This window comes from Solanum pennellii, chromosome 10, assembly GCF_001406875.1.
Source record: "Solanum pennellii chromosome 10, SPENNV200".
Lineage (NCBI taxonomy): Eukaryota > Viridiplantae > Streptophyta > Magnoliopsida > Solanales > Solanaceae > Solanum > Solanum pennellii.
This window is the reverse complement of record NC_028646.1, coordinates 33,766,128-33,779,953: the sequence shown is the minus strand read 5'-3', so window position 1 is coordinate 33,779,953 and position 13,826 is coordinate 33,766,128.

Genomic DNA, 13,826 nt, shown 5'->3' with positions numbered 1-13,826 from the left:
AGATTTGAACCCTATGAGATACTTCTTTTAGTATGTATAGGTTCGTTATGGTTATGGACTCTAGGAGGACCTACACAAGCATATCTGTCCATTTAAATCTTGAAACATTATGATGTTCCTCACTAACTTTGTCTTAATTTCTCATTATTATAACCCTAGGATATACTATACTAAGTAAATCTTAGTTCATTAAGGTTGGCCCTAGAGATACTATACTATCTATATCTTGGTTAATTATAATTGTACTCTATGAGATACTTCTTAAAGCATACTCTTAGTTCATTTAGTTGAATCTCTAGGAGATGCTTCTTCAAGTATAATCTTAGATCGTTATTTACACTAGACTCTAGGAGATTCTACTTTATGCATAATCTTATCCAATGTAGTTTGAACTCTAGGAGATGCTACATTTTTAAAAATCTTAGTTCATTACTAATAATATTTAATTGGGATATATACTTAAAATACATGACTATGATATCTCATGGTGTTACCCACACCATCAAGGGTTGGTCCAGTTGCCAAGGTTGAATCGGTTTATTAGCTTAGTCGGATCCACGAGCTAATTTCCTACTTTGCTGTAGTTAAGGGATACATATATTGCTACAAGAAGACTAAAATCTACTAGGTAAGGCTTCTATCTCATGAGACACACTTGGGGAACTTAATACTCTTTTAGGTGAGAGATCCCTTGTGGGAAGAAAAACCAACTAGGTGGGAACCTCCATTGAAGACCAAGCTCATCTGTGGAGGACCTTCATTATATTTATTTTTCCTAAGCATAAATCCCACAAGAAAATCATTGAGTCTATACTTGGACGCAACATAATAGAAACTTGTTCTTGACCACCAACCCATGATAATACCTCCCTTTAAACCATATGTGAGAAACTATCACTATCCATGACCTAGGTATAATGTCTCTCTAGACTTAGGTTCAATTAGTTTGGAGAAGTCCTTAAACCCTAGAACCATTACTATGTGAGAAGCCTTTAGTGATAAGTTCATATTCATGTTTAGCATCATATATAGAGTTCTTCATTAAACAAGGATATCATCATGACCTAAGTAATTATATCACTTCCTACCATCTATGATTCATAAGATAATCTAGGTAGGTAAAGGTCTCTTTACACAATTCTATTCACTAGCCTTAGTTCGATATGTGGGTTTTACCCTCAAACCATTTACCTCATTAGTTAATTAAATTAGCTTCGCCCTGAGGACCCTAGACATCATGATCACCAACCCTACTCTCAAGGTTTCTTTCTTAATCTCTTCTTTATACCTTGATTTAAGGTAATTTAATCACATCTTCCAATACTATGTTATTCTAATCATAATTTACAAGTTAAGAAAACTTCTATTTAGTAAAGTCTAGTTCAATTCATATTTAGATGTTCTAACCTTGATCAATTACATTATAAGACTTTGAAGTAGTAAGATCAATTTAGAACCTTCAAGATTGCCTCTATTGGCATAAACCCACAAAGATCACGTTCATCAACTTAGATTAGGGTTGATCAAGGAATTAACATCAAATCACCATATAATCATTGAAAACATAATTAAAACATAATTGAATGTTATCCACTACATTGTTATCACATTCAAATCCTACCCACAATCCAATTACAACCCAGTTAGAATTGAGGTATTCAAATTCACAATTGGGGGAAGCAATGGGACTCCATCGGTGAATGAACCCATGGATGAATAAGATTCACATAGAATAAATAAATTCCATAAACGAATCTTGAATCCAATGGAGATCTATTTAGAGTCTTCACCTCTTCTTCTTCTTCTTCTTCTTCTTCTTCTTCTTCTTCTTCTTCTTCTTCTTCTTCTTCTTCTTCTTCTTCTTCTTCTTCTTCTTCTTCTTCTTCTTCGCCTTTGATTCTAGAGAGATGATTTTTGGAGAGAGTTTTGGGGTCTTTAGGTGAGTTAGAGTGATTACTTTAGGGTTTATTTAAGCTTTATAGGTGGTTAATTAACCTATTAACCAAACTACACTAACACTAATTAATAATTAACCCAACCCCTATCTCTTAACTTAAAACAAAAACTACCAAAACTGGCAGCATCTACGCCCCTCCACCTATGGATCGTAGGTGGAGTTACTGAACGTGGATATCTTCCATGATTTGAGTTTGCAACTATAAATGTTGAAGTATCCTTTGTAACTAAGTATCTCAGCCAACCTAGTAGATGTAGATGGCCATCCGTAGGTCACCAAAAAAATATAGACCATTCTACAATTGCAGCATTGGGGGACTGTTTTGGGTCCTCTTCTAGGACCCGTCATGCGGTCTTAGGAGAGTCGTACCTGGAATTTTAAAACCTTAACATAGACTTATACATGTACGAGTCACTTTCAAGTTTTCACACTCAAACAACACTCCAAACTTCAATGGTATGACCCATACAAATATGTAGTTCAAATGACTAGTTTCTCGACGTTTTAGTCGTTTCTGAAAATTTGACCTCTAAAATCCTAAAACTAACTTCAAAAACCATTATTCATCAATTAATAAAGTTTTTGATTATAAACTCACATGTGAGTCTCTAGTTTGACCTACTTGATTCCTTTTGAAAATAGCTAGGTCTCACTAGGTTTATATGGGGTGTCACACGAAATTTGTTTAATTTATGATAGTGCATTTAAACTGTCCACAGACTCGTGGAGATCATCGGTGTCGGTATATTGAACTCGCGAGTCCTCCATTTGTCTGAACTCTCAATGTATTTTCGAGGAGTATCATGCATATATGGTTAAAAGAGTACTTTGTATTTTGAGACACGTTATTTTATGGTGTAGTATTGGATTGCATCCCATGAGATTCTCTATTCTTGATGATTTTGTGTTTTATTGGTGTTTGAAAAGTACTTGATATTTTGTATCTCTATTTGATAAACATAATATTGTGCATTGTTTATATTGTGAGTGCCCTTTTTGTGAAAGTTTTGATTGATGAATATTGAGTTTGTTGTTGAGGATAGGCAATTCGTTAAAGTGATTGTTGTTAAGTTGGGTGCTATCTAAATTGAGTACTCTTAGGTTGTCCTAGTTTTATGCAGGATGTAGTTATGGGGGTTTAGAAGTTTACTTGTTGAGTACTTTTTGGTTTGGTACTCACCCCTTGCTTCTACAAATTTTTTTGTAGGTTACGAGCTTGGATTTTTTTATACTTTCTATTCTCTTATTTTATGAGGCTTCATAGAGATTTGTAAGGTAGTTTTTTGTCATTTAATCAGACCATCTTAATCTTACTTATGATTTTGTTCTATTATAGATATAAGGTCATTTGAGACTATTGTTTTTTCTTTTGAATCAATTACAAAATATTAGAGGCTTGTAAAGGTAACATCCAGATTTTGGAGGTATGTTGAGTTTATTATTAATTTTTTGCATTTTATTGTAATGGTTATGTTTTAGGATGACTCTTTATCGTGGGATAAGAAAAATTCTATCACATCCCATCACATCCATTTTTGGGTTGTAAAGAAAGCATCTAGAATTTGACGTCAATGATTGTGTTAATCTAAAATCTCACCCATGAAGGGTGTAATTAGGTTTTGTAAAAAAAGAAAGCTTAGTCCCTTAAATGTAGGCTCATATCAGATTTTGAGGCATGTTGGGAAGGTTGTTTATGAGTTAGATTTTCCACAAGAGTTGGAATCGGTACATAAAGTTTTCCGTTGTCATAATGTTAAAGAAATGTGTTTGTGATGCAAAATCCATAGTTTCATTAGAATTTTTTTGAGTTAAGGAGAATCTATCATATGAGGAAGTTCTAGTTGAGATCTTATACCGGCAAGTAATGAAGTTGAGAAACAATTAGATAGCTTTTCGTAAAACTTTTGTCGAAGATCAGTTAGTGAGGCTGATATTTTTGAGGGAGAGGCTTATATGAAGTCCTAGTATCATAAGAATTTTATTTCTACTCCTACTCTAGCTTGAGATAATGAGTTCCTCTTAGTTTTTCCTTGTTTCAGGGAGTCATGTGTTTATGTGTTTCCATGATTTCCTTATGATTATGCATTCTAATGAAAAACATGTATTTTTTAAGAAAATGAGTTTATATGAATGATTTCATTTTGTGGTGCATTGAGTATGACTTGCCTATAGAATATCTAAGATAAAATTATTGAAAATTCTCCAGCTATTCTTTTTAGAGTGAATTTCATAGAGGCTACATAAGATTGTGTTTATCTTGCTTTTATCTTCGAGGAGGTAGTCCATCCTTAAAATTGAGTAATTTTAAGAATTCATAAAATTTAGGTTAATCAATTTTTGTTTAGATTTCCTTTTGACGTATTGAGTATATTTATCTTTCAATTGACGTTTCCTCCTTTTTTATGTGCATTTCATGCATAATGGGTTGTAAGAGTTAGTTTGACCACTCTTATGATATAGAACCTTGTATCTTTGAGTCGATATTTCCTCCCCGGTTGAATGCATTGCATTATATGTTTGGTTTTTATTTCCTCTCCTACACTTTTAGAACTAGTTTAATTCTCATTCAAGGAGAATGGTCCCAAGGGAAGATACTTTATGACCCCATATCTAAAGAAGGGAAAAATGATTACATTTTGGAAAATTGCACGTGTCAACCATGAGGACCATCCACGACCCTTGAATGGGACCACGGACCATAGGGGTGGTCCATGGATGGCACTACCTAGACTAGGCTTTAAGATCGGTTCCATTGTCTGACCTACGGACCGTAGGCAAGACTAAGGTCCGTAGTAGGTTCTGTGGTTGGAGGCCCAAAATTATGGTTCCTGATGGCCAACTACGCTACACTAGGATGGACCGTGGGTCAGACCATGACCCGTCAACTAGGGTTTGTCGATGTCCATCTGTAAGTTATTTTTAGGACCATTTGGATCTTTTTCTAATTTATTACTTCCTATATTGTCTAGATTTTCCTAACATTAAGACCCATATATAAGATTTTTCGACCCGCATTTTAACTTATTTACTTCATTCTTCTGAATTCACAAAAGAAAACCAAATTCCTCTCCAAATAGTATCTCTCTAGAAGCTTATAGTTGAAGAAGAAGAATTCATCTAGAGTTTCAAGCTAAGGTTACAATTCCTCCATTGAAGGCTAGAAGTTGGAGTCAAGGTACAATATTTGTTATTTATGGATTTATTTTATCTATGGACTTTTTTAATTCCTCTTTTTTAAATGGTACAATTCCCAATTGATTTAGGTATTTCTTCGATTATCATGGGTTCTCTTTAATGTTTATTTACATGATTCAATTATGTTCTCTGATGCATCAATTGATTATACAAGATTTTGTGATTATTCCCCCTGAAGCCTTGTAATCTCCATGTTTCCAATTTATGAATCATATGATGTGGGATTTTGATCTTCAAGGAAGAGTTTTATAAAGTTAAGAATATATTACAAGTTTTACATGATTTGATGAATTAATCCATATCTAGCACATGTTTTTAGAGTGTATGATTGAGTGGGTTTTGACCTCAACAGGTAAAATATGGAATAATGAATTTTCTTATTAAAACTACCTAAATGTTATAAGGGTGCTTTATGATCAATGTACCAAAGATTATGTTGTGTTTTGAAAGAATATTCTCACTAGGACACATTGGTTTTCCACAAAGAAAGAATTCTACGTTAAAAGACTTCCTCACCGAATTTACTTGAAGACAATGAGCTATCTTAATGAATTTATTTTTAATTTGTTGGCCAAGGGAATCTTTTCAGAAGAAGTGAAATCAAATAAAACTGTCTATTACATAGGAATTTATGCTTACCACCGAATGGATATTGATAGTGCGATGAAAGCTCGCCCAGATTAAGCGCTAGGTTTTGAAAGCAATCTCATTAGATGGAAGATCTCCCATATACAAGGTCATGTTTCTCATAGCGATTTCCTTTTCTATAACAATGTTCCCCACAAGTTTATTATCTAGTGGAACTACTTAAGCTATAAGTTCATTATGCTTACTTTGGCAAGTAGAAGAAACCTTTTTTGTGTGGGAAACACCGAGGGATCATGTTAATGTGCACATGGTCTCTTTGTCATTTAAGGCTAATTCCCTACAAATAAGAAATAAATAAGGTTACTTCAAGAAGTACCACATATTAGTTCAAAGATTTTAAAGAGGAAGTTATATTGCATTAATCATGATTTATGACTTATGTTTTACAATTCCTTCTTATGATATTTTAGCTTTGTTAATTGCATATCATAAAATGAAATTTCCCTTTTAGCATGTTTTAAATGTTTTATGCATGACTATAAAACTTGTTACATTGTTTTGTACTAACGCATATTCTTATATTTTCCAAACGTAGGGTACAATATTCATGATTCTCAGTTTTTTGGCTAGTTGGTGATTTGATTAATTCCTGAGCTTTGTGAGTACTCTTGTTTCAAGGACACACTTATATATTTTAGTTTATTTATTGTCCTTATATTTAGGACATGATGTATGGGCTAGTCCCAATGTCATTCTATTGTATTACATGGCTACAATAAGACAGGAGTTTAGACTTTCGCATTTTGTTTTAGAACAATGTTTTGGACTTGCACTTTTTTACTCTTTATCTTCTACTTCTTGTTGTATGACAGCTAACTCACTTGTATGAAGTACTTCGGGTTTCAATACGCCATGTTACATTTAGGGGCTACCCCCTAGGTCGCGATACATTACTGTTATTTGGGTGATAGAGAATACTCATGTCATAATCCTTGAGTAATTCCAACCACCTCCTCTTCATGAGATTAAGATCGTTATAACTGAACAAATACCGATGTCTATTATTGTGAACACCCTAAAATTACTATGCTAAGTAATGCCTAATGTATCTAGGATGCCTAGATTAATCCAAGTTCGCACGGATTGATGCGCATAGAACCAGACCTCTGAACCCTTGTGACGTCAAAGCCAACTAACTTGGGGAGTTATTTGAGATAGGAAAGGTTGGGTACAGCCTTTTAGGGCTCCCGAATATGAAGATTTACTCGGATGTGTCTTTACTAGACTTAAAAAGGGAAATCATATGTTTGGAGGGTCTAGGGGTAAAATGGTCTTTTTCCAGGATAAGGGTAGTATCTAATTACCCTAAATATGTAATTAATTATTTAATTAATAAGTTCCAGTGGCATTTTTGGTAGAAAGGGCCGAAATTGCCCACTAAGCAAAATCTTGCTTCACCTGCGTTCGAACCTAGGTGGGAGCAATGATTTAACTTGATTATTTATATTGGTGGATTACTTTAAGTAATTAATATTTAAATACTGATTTAAGAAAAAGGAAATCAGATTATTATTAATTAATTATAAATTAATGGGGAGGTTTGGGTCGCATTGACCCGGAGGGACCCGTTTTTGCGATGGGGACGTCATGGGTTCGAACGCCGATGGAAGCAACATTTAAGTGGATTAAATTGAGGTTTATAATCTAATTTTTTAATGGCATTATGGTCTTTTCACTAAACTAATTAAATCAGATTTTTAAAGTTTGAAAGAGTCCTACATGACTAAGTCTAAACTACTTCACCTAACCCTAAATCACGATAATCACTAATGAAGTATTATGTTCTTTGCACATTAACGTTCATTCACTAAAGAATAAAAATAAGGAGGGGCATTAAAGTAACTTAATGTATATATTATAATCTGATTTTATCATTTAAATTGTGTTGAATAAGTCAACAACAAACTCCTAAGGAAAGAGGTACACGACCTCCACTAAGAGTGTACTCAATGTGCACTCTTAATTTATTATCTCTTCTAAAAACGTTTTTCAGCTTTATTTTACAATTAAAAAACAGAAAAATAAACTAAGTTTAATGATTCTAAATATTTCTAAGAGGAATTCATCAAAAACAAAAAAAAAATTGTACGTCTAATTTCTTTAAGAAATCACGTAAAGAACTTCACCTGGGAACAAGAATCAAAGCTCGGAAGAAAGGTTTATGTGCGGGTGGAAACCTGTGGTTGTGGATGGTTGTAAAGGCCGAAAAGTTATGGCTTTTCTTTTCTCTTGGTCCCTTTCCCAGGAGTTCCCTAAGGTTCAGTACGTATTCCAATCGAAAAAGTAAGGTTGTCCCCGTTGCATGCCCCTGTCATTAGATCCTCTGAAAAGTGATTCATGTGTTGGTGTGTTTGCTGATAGACAATCTTAGGAACGTTTTTAATTGTGTGTAATATGATGTTTCCAGACAGCATATGATCTTTTTATGTTTTTCCGACTGTATGTATGTTTTATGTACACAATAATGCTAGTTATTATGAGAAGCATATTACAAATTGTTTTCATGAAAGTGGTGAATTAGGTTCTAGGCATTTTGTATTATTAACATATGATGATGAAATCGTGATGTTCATGAACAAGAAAATAAAAGTAAATTCCTTAACGAATTGGTTAAAAGTTTTATTTAAAACTCTAAGATAAAACGCCTAAGCTAAATGCAAAGAAAATGAATTAAATGCATATGTTAATGGAATATAGTTTCGGCTATTCTCTAGCAAAAATGACGAAAAGTATATGCTGCCATTGAGGGTGGAACTCGAGACCTTAAAGTCCTAATACTAAGCGACTAAGCCTTAAAATAAAAGAAAACAAAATGTGGTGAGTGGGGATTGAACCCACAACCTCTTTAATAGATGAGAGAGTTAGGAGAAAAATAAATGTGTTGAGTGGGGTTTGAACCCACAACCTCTTGGATAGGTGAGAAATCTAAGAGATAAATTAAAAGAAAATAAATGAGCTTGTGGGGGATTGAACCCACAACCTCCTTGCCTTAAAACGAAAAAGGAGTGGAGAACAAGAAAGAAATATTATGGGGTTGATGGGAATCGAACTAGGGTCTCACAAGTCTCAAAATGCAATTATCAATTATAAAATAAGATTAAGTGTTGTTCAATGGATTCGAAATTGGGTTCCCTTGCCCAATTCCATATTGACACATAAGTCATACGTAAACAAATAGTTAATGAATGTTGCCTCTAAAGATCGAAATCAATACCTTGGCATATCTACAAGATGCATAAGTCTTGTACCACACAATCTTGGGTAAACATGAATTACTTAGACAAACTCTGAATGAAGCCTCATGGCTTGTATGTGTGGACTCATAAGTCTAGCATACGTTTAAAAGTAATTGAGCCTAATATGTATGTGAAAAAATTATGTAACCCTAGAATGGTTAAGTAATAGTGTGAAACACATTAAATGGCCAAGTGCATTGGATTATGATGAAATGAACTTTCACGAGAAGGAGTGAGTAATTATGAAAAGCAAATGTGTTAAAGTTAATGAATGAGGTGACAATATGAAAAGAGGCTAATAGGAAAGATGAGAGCAATCTCAAATGAACCTAAGTAAATGTTTCAAAATGTACTTACCTATGAGAGTGTAAAGCTAATGAAGAGACCAGTCTCTATGAACACTCTAATGAAAGTATTGAAGTTAATGCATACTTAATACTAATAATGATATGAGAAATAATCTAATGAGCTATGCTGTCCTCATGCTAGAAGCCAGCTTCTATGATGTATGAGTTGAATGTAATGGAACTGTATACTGAGCACCGATAGGCTAGCTATGAGCGGTGATGCCTTCTATCGGGAAGGGCGGAGGTTCACGTAACTCTCATGAGATGAGACTGTCCAGCATTCCACTTATCGGTGTCCTTATATCTCCTAGTCTTTGAACCTATACTTCCAATATAGGGATCTAGCAGGGTTAAATTCCATATATAAGCTAGCATGTTTTGGTTCACTTTGGCCGGTGATTCTACCTCTTTTCGGTTAGGGATTACACACTGGATTTCATTATGCTCACATAATCTATGTCGGTTAAGGTTAAAGTTCCCAAATAAAGAATGAAGGCAGCCTCAAAGAATACACATAATGAAATGAACGATACCAAACGTGTTAGGATAGGATAATCAATAGGTGAGTTAGACTTATGTAATGACAGTAGGTAATTCTTGGTCATTGCACCGCAAACCCAATGAGAGTCTTAAACTACATCCAAGGTATGACTGGGGTTTGCACTAGTATATGAAAGAATGAAAATGAAGTACGTTTGAATGAATAAAGCAGACTCTGTGTTTGCTAAAGAAGGCTCCCTAGTTGAGGTCCCATATGTTGAGCACTCATCTTGGGAAGTCCCAATGTCAAGTCCATGATTCTAAGGTCTCATGGAATATAAAATAATGATAAAAACTATGTGATATGATATGTGTAATATGTTATGTGCTGTTTGAAAAATGATAAGTATGATGATGCATGTTACTTTCACGGAATGACTTTCCTAATCCAAATTTGGCAAGTCCACTGACTTGACTTTCCATAATTCATATCGTTAGGAGAGAGATCTTCTTAATCATGCATGTCCTTGGTGTGTGCTTGCATATACCCTTACTTAATACAAGTGTGTAATAATCCCATACAACTCTATACTTTTAGGTGCAGGAACAGGCGGACGCTAGAGCTTACGATACAACGTTGTAGCTAGCCGGACGTGGAGCATTCATCCGGACTTGGTAGGACCTCAAATTTTCAAGGACGCTTGCCCATTATATTCTATCTTAGATATAGGTTTGAGTTAGTGGAGTATGTTCCACTAGCATTTGTTTCCTATTTTATTTCAGACATCGTATTGGTACCATTTTGGCAAGTATACACTTAATGCTGTATTGAACTGTTTATTTTGATTTGATGATCTTAATATTATATGGTTGATTGTGAACGTTTATGAGTTTAAGTAGAATGTCCTATATGAATTTTCAGTAACAAAAAGTTCAAATTTTTTAGTAAAATTAACCTATATGAAGTAACGATGACGTATGTAGGCTTGTCTGTGACCTCTGAGAGGTCCACGACGCCGGTCTTGTCTGGGGTGTAGACTCCTGTCGTGTCAGTTATGATCGGTGAAAACCTCTACATGAATACCATAAAGATAGTGACACCATATTTTAAAAGAAAACATTATAGGAGGAAACTCTAGATCATGGAGATGGGCAATTACTCTGATGAATGTTTAGTTATCTGGAGGTGTAATCTATAACCTTGTTATTTTCATCAATATACAACCAAATCTAATACTGGATGCATCATAGTATGCAACAAAACCTTTAAAATTTTCTTGTACTGTAAAAAATAGGGCAATAGTCAACCTTGTTTTCAATTCTTGAAAGTTGTTCGCTACGGACCATTAAATTGTCTTATGAGGTCAAGTTTTTCAAAGGGGATGAAATAGATAAGAACTCCTCAACAAACCTTTGATAGTAGACAACAAAATCCAAAGAAACTCCTAAAAATTAGTTAGAGATGTAGGTGTAGGTCAGTTCTACACTATACCTCAATCAGCAAAGTGTTAACTCGAATTCCATCACCAAAAACAATGTGACCTAAGAATTCCACACACTACAGCCATGTGGCGAGGTGATGATCATGTGGAGATTAACCCTTATGTTAGGCTATCAACATTGTTCACTTTCCACATCTTTAATATTTTCAGCCATTGCTCAATCTTCGGTCCTTGCCATTTGCGATCTCCTTCATAGTTGCAAATCATCAACATTTGCATAGAAAAAGGCAAAGTTAGGCTGTAACTCCCTAATTATTTAGCTAAATGGACTTTAAATTATTGCAAATCTACAACTCATCAGGTGGTACTAGGTGTAGCGCCAAACATGAAAGGCAATGTAAGACGAGTTAGCCGAATGTGGTTCAAACACCAAAAGTAGAGAATAAGAAGGCAAGGGTGAAGCACAAGTTGCGATTCATAGAACGAACTTGATGATCTAAATTTATGTCATCTAATAGATGTGCATTGAGTGTTGGGACAAATTATGAGTAACTATAAATATCCAAAAGAAAAGAGAAAATAATGTTTTAAAAAAATTTGTTTTGAAGAGAAAAATATAGTTTTAAAAAATATGGTTTTTACATTTAAATTGAGAACACAATTTAGAGAGAGAAACTTTACCTTGTGAAGAACACTTTCTACTTGTTGGGGTTTTTCAAATTAATTCTTGAAATTTACAAATTGAAATTCAATCCCAAGTGAATTTACTTGTAATTGCTTCATTTCATGTTACACATGGTTACTTTCACGGAAGGTATAGTCTCTTTATTTATTGTGATGGGTTGATAAAATTCCAAGATCTAAGGCTTAAATAATGGGGTTGGGTATTGATTTAATGTAGTGTGTATTGTTATATGCTCATTTTTTAATTGTTGTTCATATATGATTATGGGCTAATCAACATGAAATTAATTTATAGGTTAAGGTATCAAACTTAATTCGTATTTTTGATCTTTGGTCTATGCTCGAAAATATTGATTGGAGTGGGTAATTAGTCCAATACTAGCAATTTATGTTTGATGTCTGTAACTTGCTTGAAAGTAGAGGTTATGGGTTCGATCTATTTACTCTATTTTTTTCATTGACAGAGAGAATAGAGTAATGTGTTGGGTTGTATAGATTCGCATGTAGATGAGACCGAAAGGATATTCAATTCAAGGATGCTATGAGATTGAAAAAAGATTAAATTAATTGGAGATTACTTAGAGCATTGGTGAATGTTCATAACTATGTACCAACACAACTACCCCTATATGATATTGCTTTTCAATCCTCGCACCCCTAGATTTTTTTATTCATCAATTTCTCATACTTTTAGGTTCAATTGTGAAAATTAATAACCAATTTTTTTAATAAATTGGTGGAATAACCCACCCACTTGTTCTTACCAATACAAATTTCCTTATACGAGTTATCACGATATACCATTCCCGATGGGATTCGACCCCAATTCTTTGTTCAGTTTCATTGACTATTACTATTGTCCCTTTTAATTAGTTTTGAAGTGTAAATTTGAGAACTGTAAATAAAGTTGCATGTCGCTAAAAATGTATGAAAGATATGTCCCTCATAGGTTCCGAACTAAGAGACAACGGTTGAGTATCAGTAGCTTAGACATGCATAACCATACTTGGGATTGCATTTTATTATACTGCATATCTTTATCATAGTTATTTATGAATCTTTTTCAATGGGACTAGTGATTAATCACTTTATGATGATTATTTTTTATTTAAAATTTTCAGAGTGGTGTGACTGATCTATGAGCCATTTAAATTTTACTATGTTAGTCTATGTCTTGAAAATGTTCTAATTGGAAAAATTTAATAGTTTCCCAAATTGTGAAGTGATCACTCATTACTCCATCAGTGGAGAGACTTTGCGCCTCAAAAATTTTTTCTTTCTCTAACGACCTTGATCCTATTAAGGGCTCTTGGAGCGATGATAGGGATATAATGAGAGGAAAAAGTAGGATGTTGAGGAGGTGATACAAGTTTGAATTTCATATCCATATGGTTCGTGGATATATGTTTCTTTAGTTTTGTATCGCAAATGCATAGGAGATCCTGGAGTGGTTTGTTGTCTTAGAGTCTTAGATAGATCGTTAAAAACTATCCCTTGTTTTCCATTGGAGGAGGAGGAGTTCATGCTCCAAATCAAAGGTCGCTATTCTTTTTCCAGGTGCTTTAACCACTTCCTGAGAAAGACATTAGTTCCAAAGATAGAATCGGTGAAGGTTAGATGAAATGAAATCAAATTAAAGCGCTGTTGAGAAAATATTCTAAGGCTCGCCTAATGAAAAGGCAGTCCGCCTAAACAGAATGGGCGAGCTGCGGTGACCTGACCAAAAAGGACAGTACCAAATATCAAATAACTCAGGCATGAAGGGCAGAGTTATTTCCAACTCAGTGATTCGTCGATTGTGTTTCTGCAAGCTAAGTTTGTCACATCCGAGGAGCAT